At 40.5% G+C, this 19,308-nt stretch overlaps 1 long non-coding RNA gene across 1 annotated transcript in view; it reads left to right on the forward strand.

The window, feature by feature from the left end:
• Nucleotides 1-2,887: 2,887 nt before the first annotated feature.
• LOC134670424 (uncharacterized) overlaps nt 2,888-19,308 on the forward strand; it is a 363,694-nt gene continuing 347,273 nt past the window's right edge. The window contains exon 1 of the long non-coding RNA XR_010099056.1: nt 2,888-3,023. This is a non-coding gene — a long non-coding RNA (uncharacterized LOC134670424). The remainder of the gene's footprint in view (nt 3,024-19,308) is intronic.

A 19,308-nucleotide genomic window follows, 5' to 3' on the forward strand; every position in this document is an offset into this window, starting at 1 on the left:
GCAGGCCTTCTTTACAGTGTCCACCCAGCAGCTGGTTGGTTTCCACTACTCCGTCCTCCATCTACTATGGCAACCATAATGCGCTTTTCAAAGTTGCCCGGCTCCCGTGTCCACGCCGAACCACCAAACCACGCCACGCCACGTGTCCAAAGTAGACACTAACACAAAGTACTAACATAGGAACTATAATATAACTGAGTAATCAGCTAGGCCATACAGAATTGGGCGGACATACCGCTCCAGTGCCGTGTTTTGCTTACACAAAGTAAACTACGGCGAAAGTAGGTACCTAATAACGTAATAACCATATCAGGGTTCTCTATACTGCAAAACGTAATTCAAGACCAAGAAAAAGTAAGACAATGTTGCCACTGCAATAATTTGTTTGTAAAATAGTAAATTACTTTTGATAAATAATCACGCTCAGATAATTTATTCATTAGTAATTTTACTCCTACTATTTAAAAAAGTACTTTTTCTCAAAAATGGACGGCAAAGTCGACTCTGCCGTCTAAAAAATAGGTCGCGAAGCGCGTAGTTTATGGTCAGTCAAAAATTAAAAAGTTAAAAACATTGCAGTCTCGATTTTGGGACTGCAATGTTGCATACAAATTCCATTATTTGTCGAGTTCCAAACTTTTTAAAAGTTGAAATGATCATACCAAATGAAGGCACAGGTCCATTAAACAGCCAAACAGATGATTAGTACCGCGACTATTTAGATGGCTCAAATAGGTTGGCGTATTTTTGGCAGAAAAATACACTTCTATTTTTGTATTAAAAAAAGTAAAAAGGCGGGAAGGGCTTTTTTTGTCAAAATATATATGTACGAACGTTGGTTTTGTAAAATATTTCTATGATATTTATATTTCTTGCACCATTTTTGAGAAAAGCACTATATATGACTCGGCTGGAAGGCTACTTGCTGGCTTCGGATTCAATTAAACGGACTCCCAAGGTCGTCCGTTTAAAACGAATCCTCAGCCTGCAAGTAGCTACTTCCGAGCCTCGACAATAATGTACTATTATTTACTTATTTGTACATAAATACAAGACACGCTAGTAAAAAAGTGGCAACATTTCTTACTTTTTTTGGTCTTGAATTACGTTTTGCAGTTTAGAAGAAATACCTACATACTCGTATAGGTAGCCCTTTAGCGATAAGACCGGGGCCACCATCAGCCAGCTATAGTATCCACAAACCAAACTGACAACCGGGGAAAACTTGTCATTTACACTTGCTAGATCGTGGTAAGAGTGAGAGAGATAGTGATATGACCCCGGTCCTCAGTTTGGCTAAGGCTACTATACCGGGTGTGGCCTGTAACATGAGCAAATAATTAAAACATAGATTGTACTCCTCAAACGGTGACACTTTTATTTATTGTCTTCAATGGACGCCATCGCCACGCCATATCATTGTGATTGACGTTGCTTGTCACGCCTTAAATATAACAAAATTCGTAATACATTGCGTCTTAAAATAAACTTTAACGTGTATTAAAAATCAAACCACAAGTTATTTTTAAAAGTCGCTGAACAAATGTTGGTCAGTAAGAGGAGTACAGCCTACAGATAAATTTTTTGCTCATATTACAGGCCACACCCGGTAGAATAAAGCCATAATACTGTCGTATGAAGCGAATTTTCGGTTAGCAATGCGAATGATTGCCTTCAAGTAGACTATTGTTGTAAACTGCGACACGAGATTACGGCAGGTGTTATCAATTTAGAGCAAGAAGATGGGGAGGGGAAATGATTTATGGGCTCTGTGATTAGAGATAGTTTTGTGCAAAAAAACGGAGGAAACACAATTCTTGGAAAAAATACTTTACTTAGTAGGAAAACTTCATATACAACAAACAATATTAGGCAGAGATATATATAACTCCGTATAAGATAAATAAAGTTAGATGGCGCTATTACCTTTGGCCTATTCTCGGCTAGATGGTGTTAGCAACACCGTTTGATATTTAATAATTTTAACACATATCAATGAAAGAACAGGGTCAGTATGGAACAATAAAAATTAAAAATCATTTATCCGTATGTATACATATTTTGATCAATCTATACATTTTCAATTTTATTTTAAGTTTGAATGGTGTGTCGATAGATGGCAGTAAATGTACCGTGGCTACAAAATTTACTATGGCAACAGCCCTCTATACTATCTTATTCTCTTTGTATTAGGTACCTAACGAATTATGTTGCTAAATCTAACCTCTTGTCTTTGTGTGATAAGGATCCTGGACAAATCACATATTAAACTCAACACCATATTAAATTTGTGCCTCTTGAGTTTAGGTATTGTATCGCTACAGTGGCGTAGCTGGAGGATATGGCGCCCGGGGCAGGCACCAAATTTGCCGGAGGGCCAGATTACCATCCGCATTTCACACTTTACAGTGGTGGTAAATACGACTGACGAAAGTATCCCTGCTGTGCCTTTGGCAAGGCGGAGAGGTAGTCTTTTGCCCATTTTGGCGCCCCCCCTTGGACGGCGCCCGGGGCACGTGCCCCCTCCAACCCCCCCCCTAGTTACGCCACTGTATCGCTAATAGATATTCAAGACGACGTGCATGTTACTACAATGCCGACTGAATATATTGTCTAATTTGACATGCATAAGTAATTAATCTTGCCATTGATTTCATGTGCAGGCTCAGGCCGCCAATTGAGATAATTATCAAAGGTTTCATTGTTATTACATAACAATAGAGATAATTTGCACAAGATTGAGGAAGTTCTGTTTTGACTTCACTTTTGACATTTCGGCATTTTTAGGGTTCCGTAGCCAAATGGCAAAAAACAGAACCCATATGGCCACAGCCACTTTTTTCCGAAACTATTATAAGAACTATTATACTGTTGAAACTTCGTAAGTAGATATTCTGTGAACCGCATTAAGATTTTTACACAAAAATAGAAAAAAACGATAAATTTTGGGGGTCCCCCATACTTAGAACTGAAACTCAAAAAATTTTTTTTTCATCAAACCCATACGTGTGGGGTATGGATAGGTCTTCAAAAATGATGTTGAGGTTACTAATATCATTTTTAGGGTTCCGTACCTCAAAAGGAAAAACGGAACCCTTATAGGATCACTCGTGCGTCTGTCTGTCCGTCTGTCCGTCTGTCACAGCCAATTTGCTCCGAAACTACTGGACCAATTAAGTTGAAATCTGGTACACATATGGAAGTCTGTGACCCAAAGACGGATATGTAACGTCAACAAATGAATTTTAAACACAGGGGCTACTTTTGGGGAGTAAACTATTAAATTAAAAAACAAAGTTTTGTAAACAGTATCGTGTTTGTCGGCGTTATTGATATTAGCGCCATCTTTAATTGATTTATTTTATTGTTTTTCTGCGCCATCTAGTGGCGGTCGGTGAAACGAATGGTAGATGATTTACTTTGACAAGCGGCTTAACTGATTACTGGTGTTTGCGCGCCATCTGTTGGCGACTTTATTAACCATTCCGTGAATCAGGTGACCGTTGGCAGACCGGTTGGCTTGTTTTTGAACGGAGGCGAACTTCACTTTCGCTCGAGCCGCCGGCCTGTTTACACGTCCTAAGGGTGAGCTGTATCACACCTGAATCACTTTGTTTATTATTCTGATTATGTGCTTATTTGTGTTTATGTGTTCGATTAAATAAGTGTATGGTTTCCTTATAAATAAATAAACCGTATTAGTAAATTGTTGTGAAATTAATTCGGCTACAACATGGAGGGCCAGGGCGAGCCGGACGGCTCGCTTTCCCCTATAATATTTACTTCTAAATCCGACATGTTACATATCAATTTCTTATAAATTTACAATAAAAAGTTTAGAAGTTATTCAATAAAATAGACAAAAAATGGCCATTCCCCCCCCCCCCCCTTTATCTCCGAAACTACTGGGTCTAAAATTCTGAAAAAAATACACAAAATAGTCCTTTACCTATAGATGACAGGAAAACCTATTAGAAAGCTAGAGTCAAGCGTGAGTCGGATTTAAGAACAAAAATGCAGTTACGTTTTTTTAGGGACAGAGCCGCAATGGTTTAAGTGAAACGTGATGTAGACAGCTATTGCGAAGGTCCTAAGCCGATATCCGCATAAGGCCGAAGGCCCGAAGCGTCCCGAATAGGCGCCCTTTTGCTTCATGCGTGAGTTGGACTTAAGACAAAAAATGCGACTAGGCTGTATCTAGCACACAGCCGCAATGGTACTTGTAGTACTGATTGATTATGTTACTATTGTTACGTGTTTTAAAAAGCCTTATACAGGGTGGCCAAAAAAAAGTGTATTCCCGTTGCCAACGTGCAACCCCGAAATCGCGAAGAAAAATTTGGCTGTTTTATACATTTTGGCTGGTCCGTTTTCTATGGGAGCATACATTTTTTTCGCGATTTCGGGGTTGGTCCCATACTAAAAGTTGCTTAGTATAATCTCAAAACCTCCTTGGCTACGGGAATGCACTTATTTTTTGGCCAACCTGTAGGTATTATCTCTCTTCGGCCCTCGCTTTTATAACACTTTTGGAAGTTGTAGGAAGCACGACCCGTCGGACGCTCCGAGTTTTCAGCTCTATGCGGAGCTCGGTCTTCAGTCTTCGCATTTGGACACTTGTACTATTGTTCAGCATTTAATCTTCAGAGTTGTAGAGATATAAGCCACCACGCCAGAAAACTTCATGTTACATCTGGTTATTGATTGACCTATTCGGGTTTTTCAAGACGTTTCACTCACGTCACGTTTCAAAAATGTTGAAAATTGTATGATGTACCCTGAATTGGAACCCTTGAAACGCGAGGCCGACTCGCACTTGACCAGTTTTTTTCTAAACTGAATAGTTTGCGCGAGAGACACTTCCAAAGTGGTAAAATGTGTCCCCCCCTGTAACTTCTAAAATAAGAGAATGATAAACCTAAAAAAATATACGATGTACATTATTACCATGCAAACTTCCACCGAAAATTGGTTTGAACGAGATCTAGTAAATAGTTTTTTTTAATACGTCATAAATCGTAAACCGCTATTTTATTATGTTACTTGCTGTTGCGGAACCCTTCATGGGCGAGTTCGACTCGCACTTGGCTGCTTTTTTTACATGACTGACCAAGAAAATAATACAAAATATAAATACAAATTATTTTATTTTCCAGAATACAGTGGATATGTAGATGGTGACATAAAATTAGAAGTACAGTGTGCTCTACTCACAATAAAATTGGTCATGCAAAAATTATAACAAAATATTATTAGAAAAACGGGGCAAGTGCGAGTCAACTCGCGCTCGAAGGGTTCCGTACAATAATGCAAAAAATGGCAAAAAAAACGGTCACCCATCCAAGTACTGACCCCGCCCGACGTTGCTTAACTTCGGTCAAAAATCACGTTTGTTGTATGGGAGCCCCATTTAAATCTTTATTTTATTCTGTTTTTACAGTTTTTAGTATTTGTTGTTATAGCGGCAACAGAAATACATCATCTGTGAAAACATTCTATCACGGTTCGTGAGATACAGCCTAGTGACAGACGGACGGACGGACGGACGGAGGACGGACAGCGGAGTCTTAGTAATAGTAGGGTCCCGCTTTACCCTTTGGGTACGGAACCCTAAAAATTAAAAGTGTTCGTCATTATGTCGGTGTAATACTTCAATAAATAACTGCGACACACCAAAAGCCTCTTCATTTAACCCTTCTAAAAGTAACCTGATGACGTCACTCGTCACGTAGAGTGATGGCGCCGTTTAAGACGAATAAAGCCGTCACTCGGGCGCCATTCGCAGTGCTAACGATGCGGGCATTAATCATACACTTGGCTGTCTGAGACTTGGCTTTAGTAACTAAGTAAGTTGTTGTGGCACAAAGTACACAGTAAAGACAGAATTTTGACAATAATTAAGTATCAAAAGCAGATTAGTTACAAGAGAAGAGATAACTGAACGCTAACGTAATGTCAGCCACTGGGTTAGGATTAGGAGATACTTACGGAAATAATAAGTTTTGTTTTTATTACATACTTACGTAGAAAACCATTAGCTATAAACATTTCTAAAAGTTACAGAGATTTACAGAGCCTATAGAGTAGCCTAACAGGTTCTCTCACATGTTATTGTTTCATTGTTTCAAATCAATTTTCCAAACACATTATTTTGCTTCAATACATTTGTTACGTTATTTTTTCTTATCAGCCATCTTCCCTAAGCGTACAAAATGTGTCAGATACTCTGCAACGAAAAAAAAAATTGATAATATAATGTATAATTAGGCACTTAACCAAAATGAAGTAGGGGTGATGAAACTACAAAAACACATGAAACATAAATAAGTACAGAAGGGACAATAAAAGAAAACTCAGCTTGATTAATTACGGACAAATTTGTCTGAAAAAATACTCCCAGTTTTTACCTAAAGTGTAAAACCAACCATAGCATTTTCCGTCTTCGAAGGACTTCCTTTAAAACCACAATTAGTTAGATTAATATTTACAAGAGCGAATTAACTGGAAACGATCCCGCATTTAAATACGGTCTTACTTAACTTCAACAGGATTTTCTAAAGTTTCAGTAAAATCGCAAAAAGCCTCGCGAAATGCAGCTCAAGTAAGTAACTCTTCTAATTCCCTCAGATTCCAGTGCGCTTCGCCGAGAAACTTGTCTGGACGACTTTTTATTTTCAATTAAGAAGCGTTAATGGAAAGAACTACGGAACCCCACAATGGAGATCGTTAGGGTCCCGCCGGAAGTTTTTGAAACGCGACCAAATTACCATTTGATTTCATTAAATGTTAGGTTGGCAATAAATTACAATGTAACTTTTTGGCGGGAAAAGTTGAAAAAGGTCCGATGAAGTGAAGTGACTTCGTTACTTATTTAAATAGGCTGGTTACAAATTTTCCCCGAGTTTTTACGGGACTTACGAAGGAGGTTTTCAAAATATTTTTACGAACTCCGTTCATTATTATTCACAAAATTTGTGCCAAACAAGCCGCATGATGCACGCGGCTATCTTGACCTATAGATATAAAAGCAACGATAACATAGGTATGTGTTATACCTATTTTTGAGACCTCTGAATACTCACTTCAAAACCCAAGGAATACATGTAATATAAACAAAAAAAAACAATTATAAACTAAAATTAAAAACTACATAAAGCTATACAACTAAAATAACTACTAAACTAAAATCTATCTATGTACAATTTTGCACCAGGGTCTCGAAGGGGAAGCAAGAATAAATACCGTGTTTAGTAATAAACAGACGTATATTTATTCTATAATTAACAATCTCCACACAAATTCTCAGAAGCAATACAAAAAAAGTTTAACATCTTATAAAACTACGTTGAACTAACGTTCGCTAGTTTGACGGAGGTAACAGCGCCATCTACCGGGACATTGGGTAAACCAGTTCCGATATGCGTTTCGTACATGCCGCCCACCAAGGACAACATGTCCTTCATCATGACCGCCCACCGTGAAGTGTCTGAAATATTAGGCTTGACTGTGTTAAAAAACTAATCTAATTTCAAGAATTCAAAAAGAAACTGGTGGGGGATCATTTCTTACACTAATGACATAATGATCTTAAAGATACAAAAATATTAACAACTAATTAGCTACCGGCAGGATACAAAGTTTAGACGTTGGTCGCTTTATTAAAGTATTTTTGCATTTAAGAGTTACCACTCTGGTCAGTTGATCTGAGCCAGGGTGTTTCTGCATGATTCTGCCGAAAAGCCACTTAGAAGGAGGGAGATCATCCTCCTTCACCAAAACCACGTCCCCGACGTTAGGTTCGGGAACTTGATGCGCCCACTTGTACCGCTGTAAATAATGGGTTAAGTATTCGTTAGACCAACGACGCCAAAAATTTTGTAGCATACGCTGGGACAGTTGCCATCGCTTAAGAGTGCTTATATTCGAGCATTCATAGTTCACTTCTGGAACCGTAACTAGAGGCTCTCCTATCAGAAAGTGACCCGGGGTTAAAGGATTGGGCTCATTTGGGTCATTGGGTATAATGGAGATAGGCCGTGAATTCAAACAGGCCTCGATCTGGCTGAGTAGAGTCGCCATTTCCTCATACGTAAGTGTCGACTCTCCAATAACCCGTTTGATGTGGTATTTGGTGGACTTAATCCCTGCTTCCCATAATCCACCGAAGTTCGGGCTTTTAGGAGGGATGAAGTGCCACGTGGTACCATTTAAAGCCAGACTTTCCGCTATTTCTTGGACCATAGCTGACTTCTCTGCATTGAAGAGGTCCTTTAATTCTTTAGCAGCTCCGACGAAGTTTGTGCCGTTGTCGCTGTAGATTTCTAAGCAGCGGCCGCGTCTGGATGTGAATCTCTTGAAAGCCTCAAGAAATCCACGTGAGGTAAGTTCACTTACTACCTCTAGGTGTATGGCTTTGGTAACCATACAAATGAACAAGCACACATATCCCTTGTATGAGTGATGTCCTCGGCCTTTTGAAGTTCTTAAATTGATGGGTCCTGCATAATCAACTCCGCTGCGGATAAACGCTCTACCTGGAGTAACTCTAGCCGAAGGTAAGGCTCCCATCAATTGAGTTTGGATCTTAGCTTTGTGGCGAATGCAGCGCACACATTTGTGAATGTGTTGTTTCACTAAGTCCTTTGCTCGTACTATCCAGTAAGCTGACTTTAAGTAGTTCAGCATAGCTCGCTGGTCGCCATGAAGAGTACGTTCATGGGCATCTGCCACAATCAGTTTGGTCAGATGCGAGTCGTAGGGCAAAATAATAGGATGTTTTGCTATTTCTAATTCTGAAGCGTTCTGCAATCGGCCGCCCACTCGCAAAATACCGTTTTCAAGAAACGGCGTTAAAGAACGAATCTTCGAGGTTTTTGAACTAATGTACCCGCTTTTGTTGATCTCCTCAATTTCGTTCTTGAACTCAGCGTTTTGACACTTTTTAACGCATATTAAGGCTGCCTCGTCCAATTCCCACTTTTGCAGATATCGTGTGTTGACTTGGTTGTTTTGTGTACTGTCACGCTTTCTTAAAAACCGTCGGCAATAAGCAACAACACGTATAAGTCTGTTTAGAGATGAATATTTGATCCAGAATTCTTCTTCTACTATTCCTACGTGAACTCTTGCAGCCTGTTCTAAATTAGTATCATTGTTTTTAGGCTTTGCATACTGAATGATCTGGTCGTGTAGAAGTTTAGGCCCAAACTTCCACAGGTCGTGTTCCTTTAACTCTGCTGGTTGCATACCCCGTGAAGCACAATCCGCCGGGTTTTCTTTTGTGCGGATGTGAGACCATTGCGCAGAATCCATGGTGTTTAATATCTCAGATACCCTGTTAGCTACAAAGGTTTTCCAGCTGCTTGGGTGCTTGTTGAGCCACGCAAGAACCACTGTGGAATCCGTCCACGCTCTTATGTTTGGTTTGGGTATTTTCATGACTTCTGCTACTTCTGCCAGCAACTTAGCCACAAGTACAGCCCCACAAAGTTCTAATCTGGGTATGCTAACTTGTTTGACAGGTGATACTCTTGTTTTGGCTGTCACTAACGCTACATGTATGTTCCCTGTTGAGTCAACTACTCGAAGATAAACGACAGCGGCGTAAGCGGCGTTGGATGCGTCGCAAAAGCCGTGCAGTTCATGAAGTGTGTCATCCGCGTGCGTGTGAAGCCATCTTGGAATCCGGAAGTCTATAAGGTGAGCTAGCTGTTCACGGTAAGTTAACCAATCCTGTAATATGTCAGATGGTGGTTCCTCATCCCATCCGATCCCTGCTAGCCATAGACGCTGGATAAACATTTTTGCTGCAATGACACATGGTGCTAACCATCCTAATGGGTCGAACAAACGTGAAACATCAGATATTATTTTTCTTTTTGTTGCAGGTGGCGATAGCGGCGGTAGTTTCACCGAGTACTGAAATTCGTCGTCATCCCGATTCCAGGTAAGTCCGAGTATTTTAGTTATATTATCTATCTTTATTTCCAGGTTGTTCTTTTCTTCTTTGTTTTCTACGTTATCTCCTTCTCTTCTATTGATCTGCTTTGACAACTCTTTTTTGTTGCTGGCCCATTTCTGTAGCACGAACCCTCCCTGATTCAATAAGCTTTTCATTTCGTGGTACAGCTGTAGACCTTCGTCTTCTGTCTGACATCCGGTCATCAAATCGTCCATGTAGAACTCTTGCTGGACCCGTGGTGCAGCTATAGGGTACTGCTCTCTGTGGTCGCATGCTACCTGATTGAGTGCCTTTACTGCCAAGTAGGGCGCTGAAGCAGTTCCGAAAGTGACGGTCAGCAACTTGTAATCCTTGATTTCATTTTCAGCATTGTCGCGCCACACTATGCGCTGAAAGTCGGTGTCCTCGTTGGCTACTCTTACCATCCTGTACATTTTTACTTTATCCGCCACTAGACAGACGGGGTACTGTCTCCAACGCAAAATGAGGTGACGAAGTTCTGGTTGCAAGGTAGGTCCAGTCATAAGCTGATCGTTTAGTGATATCCCGTCCTCATATTTACAGGAAGCGTCAAATACGACTCTGACCTTCGTGGTGCTTTTGTCCTCGCGGATCACGGCGTGGTGAGGTAAGTAGATTGCTTCTTTCTTTTTATGATCCTGTTCTGTCACAGGTGTCATATGACCTAGTTGCTCATACTCTTTTATGACTTCAGTATATCTAGCTTTAAGTGTACTATCTTTTTCAAATTTCCTCTCTAAACTGTGTAGTCTTTTAACTGCAATCTTCCTTGAATTGCCCTTGCAGGTAGGATTGTCGCGAAACGGCAACTTCACGACATATCTGCCCTGTTGGTCTCTCACTGTTGTAGATGCAAAGAAATCTTCGCACCTTTGTTCTTCTGTTGTAAACAGTCTGGAGTGAACCTTTGGTTCTGCTTCCATCTCCCAAAATCTTTTCAGCACATCATCTTCATTCACCTGCGTATGCGTATGTAAGACTGTCACATTATTATTTGTACTCGTTGAACCGTCTGGGCCAGATATAATCCACCCGAGAGTGGTGCACTGTAATAGAGGAAACCCTTTTGGACCTTTGAGTACTCCATCTGTAATTATCTTGCAGTAGACTTAGCCTCCGAATAGTACATCGATTTTATTGGGTCTATTATAAGTCGGATCGGCCAAGGTAAGCTGTTTCTGTTTCAACCATTCTGGAACTGTTGCTTGTTTACCAGGAAGGTAATTGGTGACCTTGTTTAAAACATATGGCTTTACTACAATATTAAATGTTGGATCAACGAGCGATTGGATGGTTAAGTCTACTGTGTACTTAGGCACAGCAGATGTTGGCTCGCCTCCTAATCCCGTAATTGAACTCTTGGTGGGCACTTTCTTTAACCCTAAGGCTTGTACCACAGCTTCCGTGACAAAGGAAGACTGTGAGCCTGGATCTATGAATGCACGAATCACCTGATAGTCTCCTGTTTTGGACTCAGCCTTTACGAGGGCTGTGGCTAACAATACTTCATCTTTCACTATCCCTGTCGCAAAACAGTTGACTATCGGTGTGGACTCATTTTGTGTGTTCTCTGTCACGATATGTGCGGCTTCCCCAGACCCAGTTTCAGCTGCCTGAACTACGCTCTTCGGATTGGCAGTTGAAGTGGATACATCTTTTGGGTGAAGCAAGGAGTGATGTTTTCTCTTACAAATCCTACAACTAGTGGCCTTTTGGCAAAATCTTACATTGTGGTTACCGCCTAGACAATTGTAACAAATTTTATTTTTAGTAACAAAGTCATGTCTTTTGGCATAATCCTCACCAGCAAACTTTTTACAGAAGCAAAGCTTGTGAGGCTCGGTACAAAATTCACACGCGAGTGAAGGTGCGGTTGCGACACTTGCGACATGGAGTACATTTGATTTGTTGTGACTACTATTATTAGTATTGGACGACTTCCCGTAAGCACTTGGGGTCTTATTGACGCTTCTCGGTTTAACCCTTATCTTGGCATCGTAACACCCGTGATACATGGAACTAAAAAAAATCTAGCAGGTTCACTTTATTACCTAACACAATAATTCTGCCATCAATATGTCGAGCTACCCTCCTTACTTATAGAAAAAAATAATTGACAGGAGTGTCATTGTAAATTAATTAGTAATAATCAACATTGCGCCGCGGAAACAATAGATTTGGGTTCGTACTGGAAGTTTTGCATTTATTTCTTATGTTAGTATATATTTTTCCATAATCTACATTTTGATATCTTTACTGTCTCTTAGTCCATACATATTTACAATGCCTTCGAATTTAAAAACATTTAATATACAAAACCTTACATGAAACTGTTATGTATTATATTTGATGCACTGCCAAGAACTCAGAAATGTACATATCGAAAGTATTGTATTACATTTAATACATTGCCAAGTTATCGTCAAAATATTTTTACATGATTTTTTTATTTTTTTATTTTTGTGGGGTTACAAAACATGCTTCAATTATTTAATATTAGTTGTCGTATTATTTAGTTATTAAACTTTGATTTTTTTAAGTACTACATGTTATTTATAACTATATATTCGTACGCTGTAGCATTATTGCTACGCCGTAGCCCGTAGCACGGAAAAATATGTGTATGGCAAAAAATGGTCCCAAAGTAAAAAAAAATTTTTTTTTTTACTTTTCATTATTTGTTTACTTTTCATATTTTACTCAACTTTTTGCTGACGACTTTTTTGAAACTTTACGGGATCTAATTTTCCGCCCATGTGATCAGGTATTCGTAGATATAATTTATTTTTACAGGTTTAATAGCCATCTGATGCTTTAGATTGCGTTTAATTAGCAGTAAATGCTAATTTCTGTTGCATTAAATGTTTTTTTTTTTTTTAAATCTTCATTTTTCTTCTAAAAAGTAGGTAACTATTTTGTCGAGTTATTGGCATTGTATCAAATATGATACATATGATTTTCCGAAACTGGAAAATCCTGGATTTTATTTCTTATTTTTTAATAATCTAGTATGCTCAATAGGTGACAAAAAACTAAAATTTTTTTTATATTCGAGATATTTTGAGCCTTGCCAAGATAAGGGTTAAGAAATTCCAGTGCTCTGTATCGACTCGTTAAGAACTCTTTAAATTGGCTAAACGTAGGTAAAGCGTCTGAAGCCGAGTTAGTCGCCACGTTAAGTTCCCATTGCCTGCGCGATTCGGGGTCTAGTTTTAACGACAGCAAATGAATGACTATAATGTCCCACGTGGACACATCGATGCCTAAATTCGACAGTGCGCTTAAACAATCGTTCGACGTGTCCATCAGATCCTTAAGGAACCCTGGGGACTCCGCCGTTGCACTCTTTTGACTTAACAATCGTTTAAGTATACAATGCGACAAATACTTTTTGTTATTATATCGTTGCTGTAATTGTGTCCAACATCTAGTATAATTTGTGTCGGAAACAGGTATATTGCGAAGCAACTGCTCCGCCTCCCCAGTTAAATAACTTTTTAAATACTGTAATTTTTGAACACTGTCTAGCGAGTCATTATTATGTATCATTGACACAAATAAATCTCTGAACGTCGTCCACTCATGATATTTCCCCGAAAAGCTAGGAATACTCAACTTAGGAAGTTTCACTACATTTGGCCTAAAGGAAGTGTTATCTTGACTGTCATTACCCCTTGACTGACTAACCAACGAACGAGTACAGTGAGCTAATCCTTCTTTTAATTCGCATTTGTAATCAGTATACTCTTCTTCCGTTTTATCGTATGTATCTCCCGTAACATAAGACCTTGATTTTAAAGCTGCAACGTCGGGCAATCGCATTAATTCTTTGTGTCCTTTTCTAAAATCGGACCAAAGCTGTTCTAAGGTTTCTAACCTACTCTCCAAGTAATGCTGGGTTATGCGCTCTTTAGGCGACTTTTTAAAGTTAACTCTTGCTTTAAAAATACGAGTACACAAGTCATCTTGATAGTTAAGTAACACGTCCATAATGTAAACAAACTAGCAATGTACCACAACAATCTAAAAGACTTAGCAATAATTGTGACACAGAAAACACTTAGAATAAATTACAAGCCAAATCCGTAAAATTTTACAAGTGTTTGGAACTTAGTTAGACTTGGGAAAAAATCGGGCATAGGTTCCCCGTTCCAATAGGATTTCGCTTATAATTCTAAGTTAATACTAACTACAAATTATTCTATGTTAATATTCAATACAAATAACTAAGGCAATTATTCTAAGTTGAAAGTCCATATAAATCGCTGATGAAATTTTCTAAGTCGATGTAAACAACTGATTCTTCTAATTAAAAATGCTCTTGCAAATAAAGTTGAAACTCGCGTGAAATATAAATTTAAAAGTACTCACGATTTTGCACTTCTCACTCACTGATACGTGTCGTCACACTTCGTTGAACTCTTGGTGCCGTCTGCTAATCCCAGATGGCGCCACTTGCTCGTCTCCTGTATCTGCTACTTTGGATGCTTCCAGCTACTCGTCGCTAGATGGCGCCACTCACGCCTTTCGATGATCCAAGTCTTAATTACAGGAAACCGCCAGCTATCCAACGCTAGATGGCGTTGGCAACCTCAGTTAGCTGCAACTTTTCCCGGCCTTTGAAGCAGCGAACCACTGCTAAGCACGGGACGCGAAGTGTAGTCCGCACCGTCTCCCAAAAACGCCACTCCAATTTGGCTTCAAAAGGCTATCCGATTCGAGGGACCATGTACAATTTTGCACCAGGGTCTCGAAGGGGAAGCAAGAATAAATACCGTGTTTAGTAATAAACAGACGTATATTTATTCTATAATTAACAATCTCCACACAAATTCTCAGAAGCAATACAAAAAAAGTTTAACATCTTATAAAACTACGTTGAACTAACGTTCGCTAGTTTGACGGAGGTAACAGCGCCATCTACCGGGACATTGGGTAAACCAGTTCCGATATGCGTTTCGTACAATCTATCTATCTATACATCTATACATACATATAATAAAGCTGTAGAGGGTCGAAAGTCTGTACATGGAAGATATTTGAAAAAAAGTTGGCTGGGGATACTTAGAATCGATAACAGAACACGTTCCAACAGTTTTTAGAATTTTTGTCTGTTTGTCTATTTATCTGTTTATCTGTTTGTCTGTTTATTTGAACGCGCATCACGTGAAAACGGCTGAACGGATTTTGATGCAAACTTTACTAATCTGTCGAGAAAATCTCCGGCCAGGTTATAGGCTATAAAAATTCAACCCCTAAAAGGGAGGGTAGCCACAACACCCACTTGATTTAAGTTTGCCCCCCAATCTTATGGCGCTACTTAGGAAGGAGGGGCAAACTTTTTTTAAATATGTGCTACCACTATTGAGTACCCTGGTAAACTAAAAGATGGCGCTGAATTTAATACGTAGTGACATGAATAGGCCACCGAGGAAGGATTTTGCCAAATTAACTCTAATCTAAGTTTAGATGAGAGGCTACGGATATCAACAACTTGAATAATTATGTTGAATAATAATAAATACAACAAAATTAAACGACAGAAAATTGATTGCCCCTCATTGCACAGTGCCGTCTTTTTCACGACGGCCAAAAAAAAAAAGAGAGAGTTAGTGTATTGTGTTTTCAGCGTTCGTGACATACAAAATGTAGGTATATACATATATATTTTATTTGTGTGAGTTTCTTTATTCCACCTTAACTTCTGAATGCCTTAACCGATTTAGACGTACGTTACATCATTAGAATCCTTACGTCATCCCGGGTGACATAGGCTATGTGACGTCATTATCAAACCAATATGGCGGACTTAATACGCCATATTACGCAACCTTTAGAAAAAAATATCGTGCAAACCTATCGAGTAGGGTATCAAAATGAAGGGTTGTGAAGGCCGATTAATAATATAATATATCCAACATGTGGGTTTAAATTTGAGTTTGAGAAAGTACGAATTGACAAAAAATTATTCAATAATAATATTTGAATGGGATACTAATTAAAATACAAAGAAGGCCCAATGTACGTGGCACGCTGCACGCGGTTCTAAGCCAGGCGCCTGCGACCCTCTCATATTAAAGTGTCGGGCGTAGCCCGATGTACGTGACGCGCTGTTCGCGTTCCAAAGCCGGGTGAATTCGACTTTTTCATAGGTACTGAAAGTGTTGGGCGTAGCCCGATGTCCGTGACACGCTGTACGCAGGCGCCCTCATACTCAAAGAGTCGGGCGTAACCCGACGTACTTGGCGCGCTGTACCAGGTCCGAAGCCGGGCGCCTGCGGCGCCCCCATACTAAAAGAGTCGGGCATAGCCCGATGTATGTGGCGCGCTGCACGCGGTCCAAAAGCTAGGCGACTTCGACTTCCTCATACTAAAAGAGTCGGGCGTAGCCCGACGTACGTGGCTCGCTGTACGCGTTCCAAAGCCGGGCGCCTTCGGCGCCCTCATACTAAAAGAGCATAGCCCGACGTAGGTATATGGCGCGCTGCACCCGGTCTAAAGCCAGGCGACCTCGACTTTCTCATACAAAAATGTCGGGCGTAGCCCGACGTACGTGACACGCGGTACGCTTACCAAAGCCCGGCGCCGAAGGCGCCCTCATAGTCAAACCTTCGGACGTAACCCGACGTACGCCCTCATACTAAAAGAGTCGGGCGTAGACCGACGTAGTACGTGACACACTGTACGCGTTCCAAAACCGGGCGCCTTCGGCTCCCTCATACTACATGTTTCGGGCGTAGACCGACGTACGTGACACGCTGTACGGGTTCCAAAGCTGGGCACCTTCGGCGCCCTCATACTAAGAGTAAGGCGTAGATCGACGTACGTGACACGCTGTACGCGTTCCAAAGCCGGGCGCCTCCGGCGCCTGCGCCCTCATACTCAAAGCGTCGGGCGTAACCCGACGTACGTGGCGTGCTGTACGCTTGTCAATATGGGCGCCGAAGGCACCCTCATACTCAAAGCGTCAGGCTAAGCCCGACGCACGTGGCGCGCTGTACGCGTTCCAAAGCGGGGCGCCTCCGGCGCCCTCATACTCAAAGCGTCGGGAGTAGCCCCACGTACGTGGCGCGCTGTACGCATTCCAAAGGCACCCGTGCCTTCGGCGCCCTCGTACTAAAAGTAACGGGCGTAGACCGACGCACGTGGCACGCTGTACGCGTTCCAAAGCCGGGCGCCTTCGGCGCCCTCAAACTAAAAGAGTCGGGCGTCTTTGCCCTGCGTATGTGGCGCACTGCACGCGGTCCAAAGCTAGGCGACTTAGACTTTCTCATACTAAAAAAGTCGGGCGTAGTCGGACTACTACAAATCGCGCTCTAAAAAGTATGAAACAATAAGATAGAATTCTTATCAGAAATTATCATGCAGGAAATTATAAATGTTATTATTTTTTAAATAAAAAAAATACAGCGTAATATAATGTACTATTTTTTATATACATGTTTTTTCATATACATATTTTTTATATATTTTTTATATACATGTATTTAGCAGCTTACTGACACAAACCGAATTCCACGCGGGCGGAGCCGCGGGCACAGCTAGTAACCTATAAATAAAAAACTGGCTCGTTCTGTGCCTTAGGGCAGGGTGCCAAGAAGGCTGGCGGCATTGCCGCGCTGGACGGCAATACCAATGCGTTGCGCAAGGTAGGAGCCAGCCCTCTTGTCACCCGTCGCCTCCAAAGCCCAAGTCAAAACGCAGAAGAAACTCAGGAGCTATGTATAATTGAACCACGTAAACTCAGACTCCTAACTCTAAAATCATTATTTAATGCTTATTTTTAAAGCTACTACGTATTCTCCCGTTCCCACAGCTTCAATTCAAAGGTATAACTCGCAAATGCAAACAATAACAGCAAATGAATAACTACGCTCTGTTTACCACCTATACATTAACCACAACGGGAACTGAGAACATTGAAAGATGGGCATTTAGCATCAAACTAAATATTCAAAATACAATTGAATTGAAGACCTTTTTATAGGCTTCTGGGCGGTTAGAGACTATCGAAATAAACATTAGGGGAGACCGAGGTTACTTAAAACAGAGGTAAGTTGAAACAACGTAATTTTTGAGACATATGTAACTGATATCGTGGTGGAAAAACGATTATTAGCCGCGTCCTAGTAACCCGCTAAATTCTTCAATATGCGTCCTTGCCCCAAGACGATTATCAATACCGCAAAATTCACGTTATTTCAACTTACCTCTGTTTCAACTCGTCTCGGTCTCCCCTACAGATGTGTCCTAGAAATCGGATCCTACGATTTTTTTTCTTTATTGGGGAAAAAACAGACATAGGCAGATGTACATATAATACAAAAGAGGACATAGATTTATACATTAGTAGGTTTTAATGATATTTACGTTACAGTTTCACGTGTGTACGAACTAACACATTTTCGTATGGGCAATTACGACAAAAGTGACATTCAAAAGCAGATATTTTGTATTATCACACAAAAATGTAGGAAAAGGGGATGGTAGGTAGACCATGATTTTAATGTCTATTCTGTTTAACCCCAATCTACCTTAACGACGCTCTTGTAAAGTAAATCTAAAGAGACCTTTTTTGTCGTCCTCCTAATATAAAACTGCCAACATACATTTTGCATTTCCTTCCTACTTTCAAATACACCTCATAGTCTTTAAAACAAGGTGTTAGTGTTCAAAATCTTTTGCTAGGTAATTTTAGTATGAACAGCAAGGTTTTATGATCATAATGAGTGTAATGAAGGTTTTTCCAAAGGGTAAGGTTTACATTGTGCCATTTAATTAAGAAGGACTCAGAAATTTTCGTCGGAAAATATAGAATGTTGACATCCGTGAGTGAACCGTGGATACCGGACCGTCCTAAAACTAGCACTAATGATCTACAATGAAAATTTAACCATAATAAAGAAAATTCAGCCTACCCCTCTCAACCCCCTAAATTTCCCCCTTAAATAAGAAATAAGCAGTTTTGACTTATTTACAATATGAGTGGTGGTAATTGCTATAAGGCCCTCCCCACATCTGGCGTCTTTCGAGCGTCGGCGTCTACAATTCTATGGCCGCTGCTCGACGCAACGTCGACGCAGCGTCGCCGCAACTGCGCAGCGACGTCATTTTCCATAGCGCTGACCAGACGCCGATAGACGTCGACGCTCGAAAGACGCTAGATGTGGGGGGGCCCTAAAATTTGGAATGAAATTTGGGGGCCTTAGGTACCTACGTCAAACGGTCTCTGAGAAAAACGCAACGCAAGTGATCCCATAAGTGTTCCGTAAACAAAGTTTTGTACGGAACACTAAAAACAGATTTGCTTTTGTTTTATTTCATTA

Source organism: Cydia fagiglandana, chromosome 13 (genome assembly GCF_963556715.1).
Source record: "Cydia fagiglandana chromosome 13, ilCydFagi1.1, whole genome shotgun sequence".
In the NCBI taxonomy this organism is placed as follows: domain Eukaryota; kingdom Metazoa; phylum Arthropoda; class Insecta; order Lepidoptera; family Tortricidae; genus Cydia; species Cydia fagiglandana.